Raw genomic sequence first — 20,702 nt, 5'->3', positions numbered from 1 at the left:
TTTCCTTAGCCAATGCCAAAAACATGAGACTTTTCAGATGCCTTCTGATAGGCATGACTGGCCAAGGCCCTCAAGTCTGTGCTTCTCCCTTTGTAGCACTCCTTGCCATCATGGTGAATAAATTGCTGGGTCGGTTGTTTATTTGATGGTCTTTCTCCTCTGCTGGATGGTGAATTCTGTAAGGGCAAGGATCTGAGCCTAGTGTAATGATTGACATAACACTGGGTAAACTATAGCTTGAGGAACACTCATCAAATGAATAAATATATTGACCAACTAACCAGTAGCCAAAGTACTACATTCTTCAAGTGTGATTAAGCAGGTATTTTTATTCACATGGTCCTATCTACTTCCAGTTACCATAGACACAAAACTTTAGTTTTCCCTCTCTTTTTCCTTTCTTCTCTTGAGGTATAGACATGGATAACTCCATACTTTCAGGGATATTTAGAGGCTACCACATATTTGAGGCTGCCCCCATTTTCTGCTACCACCACTCCCCATGGATTAATTCTTGGAAAACCAATATCAGTGTGTCAGTGTTTGCCAACTACCCATCTTTTATCTTCCTTTCCTACAAGTTACTTCAAAGCTTGAAGAAAATCTGGTGTGTTTGTTACTTCCACATTGGCCTTTGGCTTTTCAAAATGAAGATGTCTGGGAGCATATACCAATTAAAGACGTTACTCAAGGCGCTCTATAATTTTATCTACATCTTTTAATTTGTTCTCATTCCTAGCCACTTTCCACCATGCCCTGAGTGCCCCAGCCCACCACAGCATAGGGATGCATATAGAGAAATGGTAACTAGGTATCAGGTCGTGAGGAAGGTACTGAGAAGACATGGAGAACCAGACAGACATGGTCTCAGCCCTCATGAATTTACACTTGTTAAAAGACAGACTGAGGCATATTAGAAATTTCAAGAGTTTATTTGAGCAAAAACCATTTCAAATCAGGCAGCCTCAAACTAGAAGAGTTTAGGAGCCCTGTGCTGACAGGAGTCAGGGCAAAGACTTATACAGAGAAAGTACAGAAGCAAAGAAAGGAAATTATGTCATTGGCCACACCGTAAAGCCTAGTTGGCTGTTTGTGATTGGTTGTCCTTAGCATTTCAATTTTGTAAGTTTGAGGCATTTACAGGCTTAAATTTTGGTTTGCTTACTTAGTCCTCCATGGATTAGGGACTTGTCAGTTTCATGGCCTCATTGTTTAATTAATTTAACACACTGGATTGGGGAACGTAGGCATTAAGCAAGTATGCTGAGAATAATGCAAGTTAACAAAGAGGATTTAAGAAGTGTGATGAGAGCATAAATCTAAGAATTTAACTGAGTCTTGTGTGTCAGGACAGGCCAACTTGAGAACGTGACATTTAAGAGGAGAATTGAAGGAATGGGTAGGATTTAATCAGGGACCAGAACTGGGCTGGGGACTCTGTTACAGGCAAAAGAAAGAGTGGTTAAGAAGACCCAGTTTTGAGAAAGAATATGCTGTGTTCAAGAAAATGAAAGAAGCCAGAACACTGGCAGGAGAGGGAGAGTTCTTCTACTACAACATACATATAATTTGGTGTCCCTGTATCTTACTCACTCTTGCATTCCCTTCATCTTGAATGTTATCCCCCTTCTCAACCTTGTGCATACTTGGTTCAATATTAATGTTCTAAAAGTTTGCCGAATATCTCCCCTGATGGAATCACTTCTTCCCTGACAACTCTGTATTCAAACTTCTTCCATGGTGCTCATTTATTCACGATTCTGCCATGTCACTATATCCTCCTCTACCTGGTGGTGGCCTCTATACACCTTATTCCCGGGACTTACACTGTGGCCAGTGCAGAGAGAAACTCAGTGCCTTTCCCAAAATGAATTATATTGTTTGATTCAGCCACATTCAGCGGAGAGAATACCGCCCCCCCCCCCCCAGAAAGCATCTAGTTCATGGTTCCACCTAATACTGAAACACTTTCTTCAGCATTTCTAACTGACAACAGGCTTTCTAGCTAATTATTGCTTCAAGAAAGCCCACAGAGGGCAATGAATATAAGCTTCTGAGTTTGGAAATATCTATAAAAGAACAGATTGGGAGAAAGGTTTAATTTGGGTAAGAAGATTAATACTCTGAGCTTAAAAATCATTAAGGAGATGTGAGGGAGGAGTGAACTTTGAATAAACAAAGCCATATCTAATGAAACATTTCTTTGATATTAAAGGCAACTTAGGAGCCAAGGGACTAACACTGGGTTTATAAACATCATAGAGTCATGGATATTGTGAGCAGGAAAACCTGTCACAGTAAGATGTGGCCACGAAAATCAGGTCAGCACCAGAAGGTCTGAGAATATTCTAAGTGTTTCTGAGTGGAGGACTCAGGATCATTGAACTCCCTGCTTGGTCCTCAGACCCAGCTTGTACCTCTTCAGCTGTCCTGGTCTCTGAGGCCCTGTGTTCTTCTTTCAGTAGGTAGCCCACCCCCACAGTCGCTTCCGCACTTGTTTTTCTTTGGGCTTATAGTCCCTAGCATGTGACAAGTGCACAGAGGCATGTGTGGCATCATTATGATAACAATAAAAGCAACAACAGCAACAACAATAATGATGCTGTAATATACGAAAACTCTCTTCACCTCTGTGAGCTGCCCTTTTTCCCTTTCTGAAATGCAGATCATAATATTCATCCTTAAGTCTGAGGGCGTCATCAGGAAGGGGCTTAAACTGTAGTGAGTACACATAAAGTCACTGGAAGTAAAAGGAAGCATCATGTCATGATAGGAAAGCATCCGTTTTTACATAGATCAATTTGGCAGACTTCCCTTCATGTATATGCATTCATATATTCAATCATGTGTTCCTTCATCAGCAAATGTTTATTCCATGACTTAGAGAATCTGTCAATAATATACCATATTTGCTACTTACCACTAAACATACTATCTAGAGTTGGCAAGATGAGAAACTTTGATTGCAAGTCAAAGCATATAGTCTTTTGATTTAGAGCTTGTATTTGAAATTGCAGTTTATTTGCTATTTCATATGACCTTGCATGAAGGAATTTTCTTTTTCCATTTGGCTGTCCTGGGGCATCTTGTCGTATCTCAGTGTCTTCAACTCAGAAATGCAGCTGTCTATTTTTTTTTTTTTTTTTTTTTACGTTGCCTCCTGGAGCCACCCAGTGGGAATTTTAACTTTGACAAATAGTTTATATTTTATCTTAGACCATCCCAAATATACCTTCTAAATTGTTGGTATTACATCCACAAATATTTGTGGAATGTGGTAAGAAACAATCAGAAATGTGGTTTTATTTATATGGACACCATACTGGACCTTAAGCGTGTAATCCTAAACAAGGAAGGCCCAGCACCTGCCCTCCTCGGGCTTAAACTCTGTAAGGGAAGACAAATGTTGTGCAAAAAAACACAGTAAAATCTGATGAGTGTTAAAGTAGGGAAAGAATAGAGGAACATGTAGACAAATGGCAGAGACCTAACTCAGTGTAGGGGTCAATGACATTTAATAAATATTTATGAGTGTGTAATCTTAAGTAATTCAAAGGCACAAGTAGGGTTAGGCTAGGAGGTAGTAGGGACAGAGAACCATGCTCTAGTTAGCACAACAAGTTGGTATTTTAAGTCTGGCAATGAAAGGATAGCGGTGAATACAGGATACTAGGGTTCAAATCCTACCTCTGTAACTTACTATGTGACTCTGGGTAGGTTACACAACCTTACTGTGCCTCAATTTCCTTATTGTAAAGTGTAAAAATGCAATGCTCAATCTTGTGGCATTGTTTTGATACTCAAACTGATATATAAAAAGCTCTTAAAAGACTGCAAGGCTCATAGTGAGAGCTACATAAGTGTTAACGATTATGATCATGATTATTCTACTGTTACAAACTCTGCAATTTCAAAAGAGGCAAATAAGCACCCGGAACCTCATGCCCTGGATCCACAAAATGGGGATATTAATATCTTCACTGCAGGGGGCATTATTAACTGAAATGTTAAATGCAGAGCATGTGTATCTGCTAGACATCCTGTAGATGTTTAGCAGATGCCCTTTGGTTTCATAGTAATAGCCCAAACTTCGTGGAATGCCTTGGCCTTGACCTTGGCCCTGGCTGCTGTTGACAGGCTGTCTTCCTGTGTATATCCTTATAGGTCTTCCTCCTCCAGGTTTTCCTAAAGCAATGAAGCTCATGCAGAGGACAGGTCAGGTGTCCCTCACCCAGACATAAAGATGGGCCACCCATGCTTGGCAAGGACCATGTTAGTGAGCCTAACACTACCTGATGACCGCATGCTTCCTTTGTAAGTTGTTTAATGATGGTGCTTCAGACATCCCGGACCCTTGACAATTTTCTGTGTCTTGCTCTGAGTGTCACACTCAGTGGGGGAAAGGTCAGCAACAAAGAGGAGGTGGACACAATGAGGAAACTCTTGTGCCAACACCTGTCAAAGAGAGATGCAATGACCTTTCAATGGCTCCCCTTGGGCTCTCCTTGATGCAAATCTGGGAGGCATAAGACGGGGCTGCTCTCTGTAAAAAGAATCCATCACCCAGCCATTTCCCCAGGTCCCATTAAAATGCTGACACCATTAATCTGCACTACTTTACTCCTCATTATGCAGAAATGTGCTCCTGATCAAAAGTCCCCTTGTGTAGCAGCCTGATTCATCACCAGTAGCTATGGGCCACACACCAGAAATTCATAATCGGTTGACATTATCCACCCAAATCATTCCCAGGATTTGAAAGCCTAAAATGATGTCTGTCATTGGGAAGAGGCACCCACACAGGATGCAATCTGTAAACATCTGCAGATAGCACTGGTGGCTAATACAATGGATTCCCTTTTGAACATGGTTAAATTAAGGAATGAGCGATCTCCCTTGTACATGTTTGGGTCATCTGTTTTCTGAGAACTCACCCACATTCCCATGTGGGAACTAAACAGTTTGGAGACTAAAGGGGTACCTAGGATAGGGAGATGCAGACTCCGTGATACAAAAGTCCTAGCTTGGGGACACAAAGCCAGAGACATTTCTACTATGAGCTTACATACTTCTGAGTGCAGTGCCCTTTCCCCAACACCCACATTTGCCACTGAGTCTTTTGTGAGCTTGTTTCAGTCACTTGCATTCTGCCCTCGCTTCTTCATTCTGTCTTTCAGTGCCTCACACAGGAGTGACTTGGATTAAATAATGAACTGTGAGTTGTAAATGTGTTCTGACTCTGAGTCTGTTCTCTGGGTGATAACCTCTCAGTTGACTAGAACATTTTTTTGTAAGAAATGGAGCCCTAAATCAAGCTTGTTAATAAAACTAATAGCTACCTAATTCCCTGAGAGATGATCAGGTACCAGAGACTGTGGCATGTGCTTTGCAAGCATCATAGCAATTATTTTTACAAACTGCCACAACTTCATAGGATTGTTACGGGAATTTAAAAATTAATACACATAAAATACTTAAAGCATGGTAAGTACTCAGGAAATGATATTCATTAGCATTGTGGATCCCTGCTAAACATTCCACAAACAGGGCTGCTTTATCTCCATTTGAACATCTTCTGACAAGAAAATTGCTTCTGAACACTCTATCTCAATTCTAGACCCTTCAGGCCATTGGGTTGAACTGTCGTGACTTGGGCTAGACAGAGTCTGCATCTTCCCAGGTCCCATCTACTGTTTCTATATTTGCCTCCTACCTAAATAGAAGAAGTCCAGTTCTTTCCATTAAGAAAATATCCCTAGAATAATTTAAAAAGTAATCCTAATCTTGTTAAGTCTTATATTAGCTAGGCCTAAAAAAAAGTCATTTCTTTCCACTGGCCCTTCTATGACTCGAGCTTCACTTCTTAACTTAACATTTAAAACCAACCATCCTCCACCTCGTGGTGCTTCATGCTGAAGAACAGTGGTCAACGAGCCAAATGACTTCTCTACTTAAGCAAGAGAGGAAATAGGTACTAAACAGGCACCCAGGGACTTTCCTCAAGGATTAAACAGATGCTATCATTTTGCCATATTCACTTCAACTTTCTTTTAAGGAAGAAACAATACAGTATGGCTAAAACCTCCCTACACATTCCTCCACCTGTCTCTCCCTCCCTGGAGGTGACCAAGTTGGAAGTTGATTTGTAACTTTTTCTATGTGGATACAATTGGATGTTTCCACAAATAATATGTAGTGTTGTGAAAATTTTAAATTTAAATAAATGCTTCCATGCTGTGCCTATCATTTGATACCTTACTGTTTGTACTCCAGTTATACACATTTTTTAAATATTTGGGTTTTTTTTAAGTTTATGTATTTATTTTGAGGGAGAGAGAGAGGGAGACAGCAGGGGAAGGGCAGGGAGACAGGGAGAGACAGAATCCCAGGCAGGCTCTGTGCTCATATAGTACCAAGCCCAACGTGGAGCTCAATCTCACAAACTGTGAGATCATGACCTGAGCCAAGATCAAGAGTCAGACACTTAACCAAGGTGGAGGCTCCTTACCAGTGGTATAGAATGTAGGCAACGCTTCCATATTACAATTTTTCATTTTAATTTTTTCTTGCTGTTGTATAGTGATCTACTGTGTGAGTTAGCCACAGTTGATTCAATCCCATTATATAGGACAATTACCTGTAGGTTAATTAGGTTCATTTCATTTTTTTAAAAAATACACACACACACACATATATGTATATATACATGTATCTAAATATATACATAGATATGCACATATATACATACACAATTTCCTCTTATATATATATATACACCCGTGTGTGTGTGTGTGTGTGTGTGTGTGTGTGTGTGTGTGTGTGTGTAAGTAAGCACAGAGACCCACACACATACTCTCCCCTTGTATATGTGCCTGGGTGTGTGTGTATGAATTTCATATAAATTACCAGTGGCATAGAATAGGCTGTCATAGAACATGCACACCTAACAGCATTATTGGATATTGAAAACTTGTTCCCCCAAATTGCTAGGCCAATTTATTAACACCATTAATATATGGAATCATATACTTGATCTCAAAAACATAAAATTAGGAGAGGTTATATAGGTCACATTTCCTACTCACCAATCTAATAAAATTAGAAATAATCACAGTAAAAGGCAAAAGCCAAAATCACTTGAAAATTGAAAAAAGTACAGGATAATTGAATTATGAACCTTGGAAGCAAGTGATGAGGTAAATTGTTGCATACGAAAACCTACAGAAGGTAACACAAAACTGTACTCAGTGGGAAATATAGAGCCACATATTAAATTCATAAATTTTAAAATGCATTCTTTTCAGAACCAAAGAATAAGAACAAATTAAGAAATGTGGTACTCAGCAAACCAGAAAGTAAGAAACAAAAGGAAGGAAGAATTAATAAAGTCTATAGTTAATAAAATTTTAGAAGTAGCAAAGACAAGGAAACCCAAAATCTGTGTCCTTAAAAGACCAATGAAACATATCAGGAGTTTTGTTGAGGAGAGAGAGAGAGAGAGAGAGAAGAAATAGGCAAGATTATAAAAAAGAAGATATGACTGCAAACAGCAGATTAAAATAATGAAAAGGAATCATACCTATAATTTTATGGAATCAGTTGGAAAACTTACTGGAAATTCATGATTTCTTAGAAAAATATACATTGACTCAGGAAGGGAAAAATAGAATACTATATTACTCTAATATTAAATAATTAAAATTTATCACTGAAAAAGGCAACAAGACAGACTAGTTCAATGTTGACTTTTATCCATCATGTTTAAAGTCGCCAATTCAAATGCTATAGAAGCTAGTTCTGACCATAGAAAAAAATGAGAAATTGGCCAGTTTTACATGCAGCCAGAAAAACACTAAAATCTGATGAAGATAGTATAAAAAATACCAATCACTTTCACTTAGGAATATATAAACACAAATATTATATAAAATGCCAACAAATTGAAACAGTGATACACCAAAGAGTAACCCCTGTGAGAAGCAGCAAAGGTGCAAAGTCTCATTTCAACTCCTAGGGAAAGGATGGATTATTTCAAAATGGCACTGGCAAAACTGTCCATCTGGAAGAAAAACATCCAAGACCATATACAAAAATATATACCTAAAGTCTTAAAAGTAAAAATAAAATCCTCTATAAAAACCAATAAACATACATACAAAATATGCACTTCTTGACGAAATCTGGGAACCCAAATGTCTTTGCATTACATGACACAATTGCATACAACACATATAATATTAATTATTATAGTATTTAAAGTAACCATACATATTGACAAAGAAAAGAAACTCTAAAGGAAAAATCTGTGAGGATATGAATAATAACACACAAGAAAAATTAGAATGGCTCACAAACATTTAAACATGTCCAAAGTCAGAATCAGAGGCATACAAATTAAAGTAACAGTCAAATAATAATTTATACCCACGAAAGGTAACTTTTTAAATTTAAAAACAGCCATTGTTGTCAGGGATATAAGAAAATGGATACTCCCATAGATTAATCATAGAAATCAGAATTTTTAACTTCTATTATGAACAACCTGACAACATTTGTTAAACCTAGAAATACACCTAACCCACAACCCAGCAATACCAATCTTGGGACTCTGTTCCATAGAAATAGAGCTCCAGTGTGGGAGGCTATTTGGGTACTGTTTTGAATATTATATCTGTATTTTTGGAATCAAAATGAATCAATTAATATATTTGAAATCAAAGTGAATAGATGGACACACTTAAATATAAATGCATACATACATATTAAAATTATATAATTATCTCCAGAAAGGCAATCATATAGTACATATTTTTCTGCAATGTGCTTTTCTAGTTCAACAGTACCTCATGGATATCCTGTCAAGTCAAAAGGTATGCCTCTAACTAATTCTGTTAATTATGCAGATTATTTTTTGATGTGGTAAGATAATTTAGTCAAACATTCCTACAGACTTGGGTGGCTTCACTGGTAAACATTTAAAGAAGAATGAATGTTAATCTGCATCAACTCTTCAAAAAAATGGAAAAGGAGTGAATGCTTCCCAAAAAATTCTGAGTCCAGTATTACCCTGATACCAAAATCAGGCAAAGACTTCATAAAAAAATTATAGACCAATATCTCTGGTGAACATAGGTGAAAAACTCCTCAACAAAACACTAGCAGACCAAACCTACCAACATATATAAAGAATTATACACTATGACCAAGTGGAATTTATCCCCAAGTTTGATTTAACATTTGAACACAAATTAATGCAATACACTATATTAATGGAATAAAGGATAAAAAATGTGACCATCACAACAGATGCAGAGAAAGCACTTAACAAAATCTTACATGCTTTAATGATGAAAACCCTGAACAAACTAGGAACAGGAGATAATTTCCTCAACCTTATCAGGCTAAATATTTACAAAAGAACACACAGCTAACATTTATACTTCATGGTGAAAGACAGGATGCTTTGTCTCCTAAGACCAAAAAGAAGGCAAGGATGACTCCTCTCATCACTTCTGTTCAACATTTCTAGTTCTAGTCAGAGTTCTAGCAGGGTATTTACATAAGAAAAAGAAATAAAAAGCATCATGATTGGGTAGGAAGAAGTAAAAGTACTTATTTTTGAAGGTATTATGACCTTGTACATAGAAAATCCTGAGGAATTCACTTTAGGTAAAAACCTGTTAGAACTAGTAAGAGTTTAGCAAGGTTACAGGACACAAGAGCAATATACAAAAGATCAATTATATATATATATATATATATATACACACACACACACATATATATACACATATATATATATACACACACACACATATATAAATTATTTCCATATATATATAAATAAATGTTTATTTTTGAGAGAGAGCATGAGTGGGGGAGGGGCAGAGTGAGGAAGACAGAGGATCTGAAGCAGGCTCTGCACTGATAGCAGCCTGATGTGGGGCTTGAACTCATGACCTATGAGATCATCACCTGAGCTGAAGTCAGACACTTAACCTACTGATCCACCCAGGTGCCAAGATCAATTATATTTCTATACACTAGGAATGAAATACCTAAAAATGAAGTTAAGATAACAATTCCAATTATAGCATTATAAGGAATAAAATAGGAACAAATTTAACCAGAAAAAAGTACAAAGCTTATATATACTCTGAAAATTACAAACATTATGGATAGAAATAGAAAAACATACCAAAATAAATGGAGACTTATCCCATGATTATGAATTGGAAACCCTTAGTATTGTTAAGATGGCAGTACTCTCCAAATTGATCTATAAATTCAAAAAAGTATCCAAATTTTAGCTGGCTTTTGTTGTTGTTGTTGTTGTTGCTGCAGAAATTGTCAAGGTAATCTCAAAATGTATACAGAATGCAAGGGACACAAAATAACCAAAACAGTCTTGAGATGGGGGAGAATCAAGTTGGAGGACTCAACACTTGTCCAATTTCAATACTTACTACAAAGGAACAGAAACCAAGACAGTATGGTATTGGTAGTAAAATAGCCATCTGTGGTATAGAATTGAGAATCCATACCTAAACCCTTACATTTACAATCAATTGATTTTTGGCAAGGTTGTCAAGACAATAAGGGGGGAAGGAAGAGTCTTTTCTATAAATAGTGCTGGGACAACTGGATAGCCACAGACCAGGGAATGAAATTGGGCCACTTCCTTACACCATACAGGACAACCACAGTGGATCCTGGACCTAGCCTTAGAAGCTAAGCTATAAAATTCTCACAAGAAAATGTAGGAGTAAAAATTCATGACCTCAGGCTAAGCCATGGTCTTCGTGATATAGGACCAAAAGCATAAGCAATAAAAGAACAACTACATAGATTGGATTTCATCAAAATTTAAAAACTTTTGTGTATCAGGGGCGCCTGGGTAGCTCAGTTGGTTAAGCGTCTGACTACGGCTCAAGTCATGATCTCACGGTTTTTGAGCTCGAGCCCCACCTCAGGCTCTGTGCTGACAGCTCAGAGACTAGAGCCTTCTTCCGGATTTTGTGCCTCCCTCTCTCTGCCCCACCCTGCCCACACTCTGTGTGTCTCTCAAAAATAAATAAACATTAAAAGAAAAATTTAAAAAATAATAAAATTTAAAAAATTAAAAAAATCTTTTGTGTATCAAAGGATACTATCAAGAAAGTAAAATGACAAATGCAGAATGTGAGAAAATATTTGCAAATCATATATTTGATAAAGGACTTGTAGCCGGAATATTTAAATAACTCTTACAATTCAACAATAAAAAGATAACCCAAAGAAAAAAATGTGCCAAGTGTCTGAAGACATAGGTCTCCAGAGGAGATGCAGAAATGATCAATAATCACATGAAAAGGTATGCAATATTGTTAGTCACTAGGGAAATGCAAATCAAAACCACAATGAGATTCTGCTTCCTACCCAGTAGAATGATTATCATAGAAAAGCTCATAAGAAGTGTTGGCACAAAGGTGGAGAAATTGGAACTCTTACCCAATGCTGGTGGAAGGTGAAGTGATGTGGCTGCTTTAGAAAACAGTTTTGCCATATCCCTTATACCAGTAAACGTAGAGTTGTCCTATGACTCAACAAATTCATCCCTAGATGTACACGTAGGTGAATACATATACCCAGACAAAAATGTGCACACAAATGTTCATAATAACATATTCACAAAGCCAATAAGTGGAAACAATCAAAGGTTCAAACACGAATGAACAAATAAAATGTGATCAACTCATTTGATAAAAAAGCAGTAACAAGGAAGTTCTGATGCGTGCTACAGTCTGGATGAACATAAAAACATTATGCTAAGAGTAAACTCAGAATAGCCCACCCATTGTATGGTTCCGTTTATACAAAATGTCCACAATGGTGAACCCACGGAGACAGAAAATAGATGAATGGTTGTCGTAGGCTTGGAGAGATAATGGGGAGAGACTGCTAATGGGCATGGGGTTTCTTTAGGAAGATGATAACTATGTTCTAAAATTAGACTGTACTAATGGTGCGCAGTTCTGTACTAAAACTTATTGAATTGTGCACTTTAAATGGGTGAACTACATAGTATGTAAATTATGTCTAAATAAAGCCTTAAAAAATGAAAGAATGGATCGAGAGTCCAGAGATGAATCAGACTGGCCTACATTTGGGGCCTTGTATTATGAAATGTCTCTTATCACCTGGGAGACTCCAGGTTCTTTACCTATTCCAATGTCTATTTTAAAATGAAATAAAGTATTAAGCCTTTTATTCTTCCGTGGAAATTTATATTACATGAAAATTGCCATTCTGTTCCAGAATGTAAAGAAATATCTCATTGTAAATGGTATGCCTATCCCAAATGGATAGCTAGAAGCAGCTGAAAAGCATGTTGTGAAATTTTGGAGACAGTGAAGTTAATGAAAAGACATATTTATAACATCAACAACTTTAATGCCAAACTGGGCAAATTAATTATAACGTGATTTGAAGGGGTTGGACCAATGAAAGAATCTTAAAACCATCAATATAATATATGCTATAAAACCATAAATATAATTTTCATCTCTTAGTTTCTTCACATATCAAAACTGCAAGTTTTTATTCTGGAATGTGCTAGTTGCAAAGATGAATGTCAACTCGTAGTATTTTTTTCATTACCACTCATTTGGGAACAAATTATTGACTCAAACTTAACATATATAGACGTTTCTAGAAGTATTCTAGGAAAGTTAACTAATTAAGTATGACTAATACCGGGAAAAAAAGGCATGTATCAGGGCTGATTCACAAGTAAGATCTTTCTGGAGTTCATGATGGTCTGCATGTGTAGTCATCTAGAGTCTTCGCAGCCTCCACAAAACTTGTGGTTACCCTCCTTTAGCCTCTTTAAATGGGCACAATAGGCCACCCAAAATCTCGTAAAAGGCTGCTAGAATTTCTTCCTTTTGAAGAGTTTTCTCACCATCCTCTGTCAGTGTGTCCTGATCCTTGTTTTCAGCTTTACTAAGTTAGAAGCTCCATTCCAGGTCCATGTCTTGGTTTTTTAACATTTTGAGGGGAGACTCAGAACCCCATGCATTTCTGCTGTTACAGAGTATGAGAGTTTCCAAACGGTCAATGAGCATTATCTATACCCCAGAACCTCCACCCTTCTCACTGAAGTGGAGGTGATAAAAGTAATTATTATGAAGCACACAATATAAATCAATTTTGACACAGGTGCTTTATACCTTTCAATCTTCATGGCCATTGTCTGCCATTGGATTTCAATGGGAAATGCGATAAGTGTTTCAGGAACTTTAATACAGTTAAGCAACTATTTAATAGGGTCAGAATCCGAGTATTTAGTCCAGCGCCAGTGTTTCCCTCAGCTTGGCCTAAGAACAGGTGTTAAGGTCACCTGGTTGTTTGTTAAGCACACAGATTCTCTGGGCCCAGCCCAACCCCCTGAATCAGACTGGGTGGATAGGAGGGATGGGTGGACATGTTAATACTTCACAATTTCCATTGGAGACTGTGATACACGCAAATGTGAAAAGGGACTACATTCTTCCTTGAGCGTTTAGTGCAACATTTCAGCAATTTCCTATGAAGACTCAGTCCCCTCATGGCTGAAGTACACATGAGCACCATCATTTCTACAGTGTATAGAAAAGGATTTTCTTCTCTTCACAATCCCCATTTGTTATACTGTTCATGATTCAGTATGTACCAGAAAATCCAAAAGGAAAAAAAAACACAACAAATTATTCATTGTGCGGCACCCCTTGACTAAAAAGATAAGCTCATGAACCTGGTTTTTACTGTCATTATTCAAACATATGTAGAGGACCCCCACCACACAACTCTCACGGCTCAGCTGCAGGCTTGTTCCAGAGCTACTAAACCCTCTTGCTTATGACTTAAAATTGAGTTTCCAAACACAGTCAGTCTGCTCCTATTTCAGACACAAGATCACAGGCATGGAGAGATGTTAATAGACTTCATACTCTTGAGAACATGGCCCTCACAATGGCAGGGGGAAGGGTTTTTATTGGATGCTTGGTAGAAAAGTTTTGTTTAGGATTTAGACAACTGGTTCTGTGCATTGTCCACAAATTTAAATAGAAATCCTCTCCCAACACCCAACACAATGCCTCATTAATGGCAAATTGCATCACAAAGTTGGACCAGATGAATGTGTCAAGGTACTAACCGAGGGTGAATATCAGAACCTGAAGAGACCCTTCACGGGACTGCTTTGGATGTGTGCATCTCTTTTCACAATTAAGAAGACATGATCACTGGGGCGCTTGGGTGGCTCAGTAGATTAGGTGTCTTACTTCAGCTCAGGTCATGATCTCGCCGTTCCCGAGTTTGAGCCTTGCATTGGGCTTTGTGCTGACAGCTTCCAGGCTGGAGTTTGTTTCAGATTCTGTCTCTCTTTCTCTGACCCTCCCCCACTCGTGCGGGCTCACTCTCTCTCAAAATTAACATTTAAAAAATGAAAGAAAAAGAAAAGAAAAGAAAAGAAAACAAAAAACCCATGATCCCTGGTCAAGACTCAGATCCTTTCCCCAGAGGATCGGGTCCCTCCATCTCCATCTGTTTCTCCAGAGTGTGGGGCACTTGGTTTAGAGTAGATTGTGCCATCTATGTGCCAGGCTCTGTGAGTCTCTGACTTTTATACATTTCTCAGTTGTATTTTGTTTGCCCAAACCACTGTGACTTCAGACAGTGTTATTTTCCTACTTCTTCTTTATGTAATACCGATACCTGCCCTCTGCCTGACAAAGACAAATAAAAGGCACACTTATTGAGAGAATAAAATGAACAAGAAAGAGAAGATGATACTCCGAAGATGCTACTCATTACCAGACACAAGAAAAGGAGAGGAAGGTGCAGAAGATAATTTCAAAAACACAATCCCACTGAGCTGGCAGCGCTGAGGCCTTAGAATACCCCCTTTTAGGGTAAAGTTTCATTCCTGCTGACATGACAGCCATTTTCCCAGCAAAGGAAGTTTAACACATTATATAAATACCCCAACACACATACGCAGTGGTAGTAATAATTAGTTTTCTCCCCTTTCATCTCCATTGTGCCTGCCCACACATATTTCCTATTTCGAGCTTTGGTGTAACAAATGCATCTTTCAAACTGGAAGCCCACGCCTTGTTTGCACAAACACAGGTCTCTTTATCGCCCGGCGCAGTCTCTCCAGCTCGCAGAACTGAACAATGAGGCATTTTCTTTCCTCCCCGGCCCTGGGGCTCTGACAGAATTCGTTTAATTTCCTTGTAAAATGTAATCTGCAGATAATAATAGGTCACTCACAGCAATATCACTCCACTCGCCCCAATCGCCCATCGCTGCGCTAATTGTGGGATAATGGAAGAGACAGCTAAGGCACGAGAATGGAATGGGACTTGGGCATTCTGTTTTTGTGATGCTGTGAAGGACGATGGAAGAGAAAGTGGGAGGGAATGCCATAGACACTGCCCCCCTCTCAACTGACTCATGAAAGAAACAAAAGGTAAGGCTCCTCGTGTGCAGGACAGCCTTGATATGCTTGATGTCACCTGCAAAGCCCACAGGATTTTGGTGTTTTACTGGGCACAGGTGTTCTACTGGGCACAGGCTCTCCCATACCTGATGGAGAAGCTTCCTGGGAGGAAGCAGAGTAGCCACGTGATTGCTGGGCAGGTGACGATCACCCATTTAGTAGTTAATCTTGCTTTAACATATTTCTAATATGTTGGTCACAAACCTCTAAGCCCAAAAGAGAGGCATAGCCTGTTTCTGTATAGTGCGGCTTTCCTCAGGGTGACAGCCTTCATCCGCCCACCGGGTGCTGCGTTCTCTTGTTTCTGAGTTGGCCAAATCAGGAACTAGCATGAAAGGTGGGTCCCAGGAGGACTATGCTCAACCCACTCACTTAACTGGATCATAACACGGTTTCTTATTACACAGACAACACACAGTCGTTGTAAATTATTCGGAAAGAGGGAAGACAGCAGAAACAGGGCCCCTTCCAGAGAAGCCCTGGGTGCAGGCCGTGAGGGTGAAGCAAGCCGTTCTGTGTCAGGAGAGACAGCAGCAAAGGTGGGGCTTGTGCTTACAGTGAGGTTCGGAAAGCCATACCTGAAAAGAGCCCGCGTCTGTCCCTCTCAGCTGTCGATGTCACCCATGGGCTCCGTCTCACCCTCGCTTTCCGCCTACTGGGTGAGGCAGAGGGGTGCTGCTCGGCAGGGCCTCGGGTGCCTCTCCTGCCAAAAAAGCAGAGGCTGCTGGGTCAGCTCGGCAGGCCGGTTCCAGGGCGTCGGGCCAGATGGTCAGGCTCTGAAAGAGAGAAGGAGCGGCCCGTTCCCCGCACTCACTCTCCAGCCTGGTTTGGGTACGGGCAGCTGGGAAATATGCCCACACCCTGGAGACAGAGGGGAAAGTCAGAACGAGACAGAGTGAGCCTGAGGAAAAAAGTCTAGAAAGTGAAGGGAGTGAAGAGGAAGGCACAGAGGAGGGAACAGGGGATGGGAGAGACAGGCACAGGGGACAGGGGCGAGCTGGGACCCAGGGGAAGAACATGGGGACAGGGGGATGGAGAGAGAGACAGAAACATCCAGGCAAGAAGGACTGGATTGCAAGGAAGAAGCCTGAATACAATAGAAACCAACAGGAGCACCGTGGGGCTCCCCAGGGCCTGAGGGGGCTGTGAAGCCGACTGACCTGTGCGGGGCGCTGGGGGCCGAGAGCGTGTGCCCACGGTGGATGGATGCGTGTGAGGATGTGAGTGTGTGGTGGGGCAGTCAGAGCCCGAGGGCCTTGACAGGCCTGGGTTTGAAAGCTTTCTCAGACTTTTCCAGTTCTCTCTGCCACATCTACCCCTAGATCCTTCCAGCACCTCTGTGAGTTTCAGAACTCTTCTTTTTGTTCTTCCTCTCTTCCTTAGAAAGAGTCAGTTCTTCCCCCATTCCAGTCATTCTGTGGACAACCTGGTGACTGGTTTGTAACTGCACACCCTGAGTTGTAGGAGGGGGTCACTTGGAGGGGGAGTCTTGGGGTCTGAAAGTGGTGTGGGGGGAAGGGAGCTGGGCCCCACGGGTGTGAGAGCGTTCCGATGGAGGGGTGAGACCCGCTTCTTGCGGGGCACTGAGGGCTAAGCCACATGCTAGCTCAAAGGTCTGATGCAGGAAGGCAGGCACAAGGGTCATTCCTGAGCAGTCAGGCGGGTGACTACTCTCTGTCCAGGAGGCCGGCTGTGGGTGCATTAATGGAGTGTCGCAGGCACCCGGATGGATGGACACCCGCTCCAGGGCACAAAGACCAGGATGGAATTCTGGAGGCCAATATGGGCTGGGGGAGGGGGGCGGGTGAAGAGAAAGCTCAGTCTGCAGGCAAGGAGAATGAATGGAAGTGGAGGAGATCCAAGGTAGAAAGTGGGGTTTCCCAGCAAATGCAGCTGGGCCTCTCTCTCCCAGGTCACAGCAGGTGACTTGATTCAAAGCCTCTCGAGGGGGAAGGAGGGAAGCAGCTAGAACCTTCTGCCTGTGAAAGTTGTTTCCAGTTCTGGACAAGGTGGATCCATTTGTGGGGAACAAGAAGAAAAGAGTCAGATGTGATGCCTGTCTTATAGGTATGCGCAGGTACACAGGACGGGCAAACACACACACATTCCCCACCCACCCCCCCAGAAAGGAATGTTAACTTTATATCCTTGCTGCTCAAAGTGCAGGCTCTCGTGCCCCATCAAGGACATACTGAATCAGAATCTGTGCTTTAAGGAGAGCACACCAAAGTCTGGGAAGCATTCCTGTACCAGGCAGGGGATCAGGGAAGGCTTCTCAAAGGGCTGGCAATTTCATGAGTTGGGCATTACTCTCTTTGTCATGCAAGTGAGGAAATGAAGTTTGAAAGGTTCTGTATTAGTAGCCCAAGGTAGCATAGCTATTAAATAAAAGCTGGTCCTCAAACTTGGGTGTAATGACTCAAAATTAAATTTGTTAAACTAAGAGTACCACTTATTCATGGCTACTCTGTGCCAAGCCCAGAGCTGAGTATGATGAGGGAGCGTGGGGCAAGCTGAGGACAGAGTGCAAGCTAGCACAACCCTCCCCTCCTCCAGGTTGGGTATATGTGATATTCCTCAGGCTCTCCTGGCTGCCCAAGGACAAAGGAAAGGAAAGAAAACAGACGGCTGATAGAGATCACAGTCATACAGGACATAGGTCTCCATCAGTTTACAAATATCTTAGTAAATTACAAGAAAAAGCCAATCTTTTTTTTTAATATTTATTTTTGAGAGAAAGAGACACAGAGTGTGAGTGGGGGAGGGGCAGAATGAGAAGGAGACACAGAATCCGAAGCAGGCTCCAGGCTCTGAGCTGTCAGCACAGAGCCCGACGCGGGGCTCAAACTCAAGAACCACGAGATCATGACCTGAGCCGAAGTTGGACGCTTAACCAACTGAGCCACCCAGGCGCCCCAAGAAAAAGTCAATCTTATCAATAGCCGAATCTCCAGAAACCTATAGACTCAGTTTCCTGGAGCCCTAACATCACCCCTCCACAGTGATATGGGGAACAAAGGCAAGATGGAAATGGCAGGTAAAATTAAGTTTCCTCATAACTTGTAGCTCATTGGCAAATACTTGAGGCAAATACAGAGTATACCATTTCTCCAGGAACCCCCTACAGTCCTAGTGTTAATGCCTTCCTAGAGGGAAACAACCTTAGCTTGACAATAGCAAGGCCTCAAGTGTCATAGGAGTCTTCTTTAGCATATCAAAGTCCCTTTGGAGGCCTCCCTTTGACTTTACCTCCCCCAAGTCCATACTATATAAGAAGCCACTCTTTACAACCCCAGTGCAGCTTTTTCTGCCCATAGGACCTGTCCTGTGCTTTAATAAAATCATCTTCTTGCACTAATGATGACTTCAAGAACACTTTCTTGGTTGTCAGCTCCAGACCCCCCACCATCACCCCAAAACCTCATCGAGTACTTTATTATATCCATTATCTACTTGGATTCTCACAACCACCAAGATATACTTTCTCCAATTCACAGGGCAAGAACTAGTTGACTCAGGTCAACAATGTTTCTCACAGCTAGCAAGAAGCAGAGCTGGGATTCAGATGCACACCGTCTAACCTCTACACCTGCACTTTGCTTTTGATATTGTTCTGTATTGCCCAATGGCTGGCCACAATGACTTCATGCTGCAATTCTGTAGATGGAAAATCTGTTCCCCCATTCTTTTCCCCTCTCTGGTTACAACCGGCCACGGCAGTGAGGCCTGTGGCCAGCAGGCAAGAACCACCAAAGCCACATGTTGAGGACAGGTCTGTGCACATGCTGGTCAATAACACTGAGCACAAGAACTACAGACCAGCTGAGCATTTGGAACTTGACTGTGGGGGCAGAAATAGCAATTTGTGTTCTTTATGCCTGAGCTACACAGTTAATGTCTTCCCGTGGCCACAGGCTGGACCCCCTGGAGCTGCCAGCCTGGGAAAAGTTCAAGGAAATCAGGTTCCCAGAATGTCTCTGGGTTTCCTGGTAGCAGAATGTCTGGGGGACACGTCTGCTCCACTGTTTCTCTAATTATAACAAGACATCTTTCAACTCCCCCTGCTCACTGTTCTTCCCATGCAAACTCCAGGTGGCATTTCCTGTCCTCACAACTCTTGCTTCAAATGCAGGCAGCTGCGAATCCCTGCCCTCTACACTGTTCTGCAGAGCTGACAAAGGGGATGCCAGTGGACCTTCTCACAACTTTGTTTTCTGAGTTCCCCACTCCCCCAGCCTGTGTGTGAATGCATCTGCCTGTAGGAGTGAGCTCTCCAAAATGCAAACCACATGTGCCCGAAGCAAGACAGCTCCTTGTATTCTATTATACAAAAACTAGCAAAATCCAAAAATACAATCAAATCAGGTGACTGAAAATATATATGGATCATAACGTACCCCTCAGGGACACAACCATTCAGAAGTCCCAGAGTCTCAATTCTGATTTTCTGAACTGCCTCTCTGAATGATCACTGTCTTGGGTTCAGATCGCCCCCAGGCAGGCTGGAGGCCATGGGCCCTGCTCAGGTGAGGCTGCTTAGTGGAGCAGGTTCTTAATAAGGCAGGTGTCAGTCGAGAGAGAAAATATCATTACTGATTGTTTGTGAAGGAGGAAACGCTCACGGAGTGGCTGGGAAGGCAAGTGACTGCCTTAGCGGTCTATGATCAAAATATAGAGTCCTCATATCCACAGCGGGGCGGATCCCATCTCTGTGTTGGAAAGCAACGACCTCAGGACGACAAAGCCATCCTGTTACTAAGACTCCAGACCACTTAACAGGTACAGAAATATTTAAGGAAAATGGTGCCTGTTTGACTGTACTCATTGTAAAAGGATGTTGAGGCAGGCTTAGTGATTGTGGGAAAGTTACCTGGGAATAAAAACACAGCTTTTAGCTCTACAAATGCTTTTGAGATTAGAGGAGCCCCTTGGTGGCTTTGACTTTAAGTGGAGATTGTTCCCCTGAGAGAAATCAGCCTCAAATTTTCCGAGCGCTCATGGGCATAAGGAAGGAAATTGTTCCAGCAGGGAGGCTTTTATCAAAGAACCGGGTGTAAAGTCAGAAGTAGAGAAAGGCACTCACTACATGTCAGTGGGATAGGCTGCTGGAGCCCTCCAGTTAGAGAGAGGGCGGAGAAGACACGGGTACAAAGCCAAAGGTGACCCCTTCCCAAGG

At 41.3% G+C, this 20,702-nt stretch overlaps 1 long non-coding RNA gene across 2 annotated transcripts in view; it reads right to left on the bottom strand.

Moving 5' to 3' along the window:
* Positions 1-20,702, bottom strand: part of LOC115503390 — a 386,748-nt gene that overhangs the window by 13,307 nt on the left and 352,739 nt on the right. The window contains exon 4 of one of the 2 annotated variants that reach the window (XR_003965361.1): positions 16,105-16,229. The exons of the other annotated variant lie outside the window; for it this stretch is intronic. This is a non-coding gene — a long non-coding RNA (uncharacterized LOC115503390). The remainder of the gene's footprint in view (positions 1-16,104; positions 16,230-20,702) is intronic. 2 annotated transcript variants of the gene reach the window in all.

Source organism: Lynx canadensis, chromosome E2, assembly GCF_007474595.2.
Source record: "Lynx canadensis isolate LIC74 chromosome E2, mLynCan4.pri.v2, whole genome shotgun sequence".
Classification (NCBI taxonomy): Eukaryota; Metazoa; Chordata; class Mammalia; order Carnivora; family Felidae; genus Lynx; species Lynx canadensis.
This window is presented reverse-complemented; position numbering and strand designations above follow the sequence as displayed.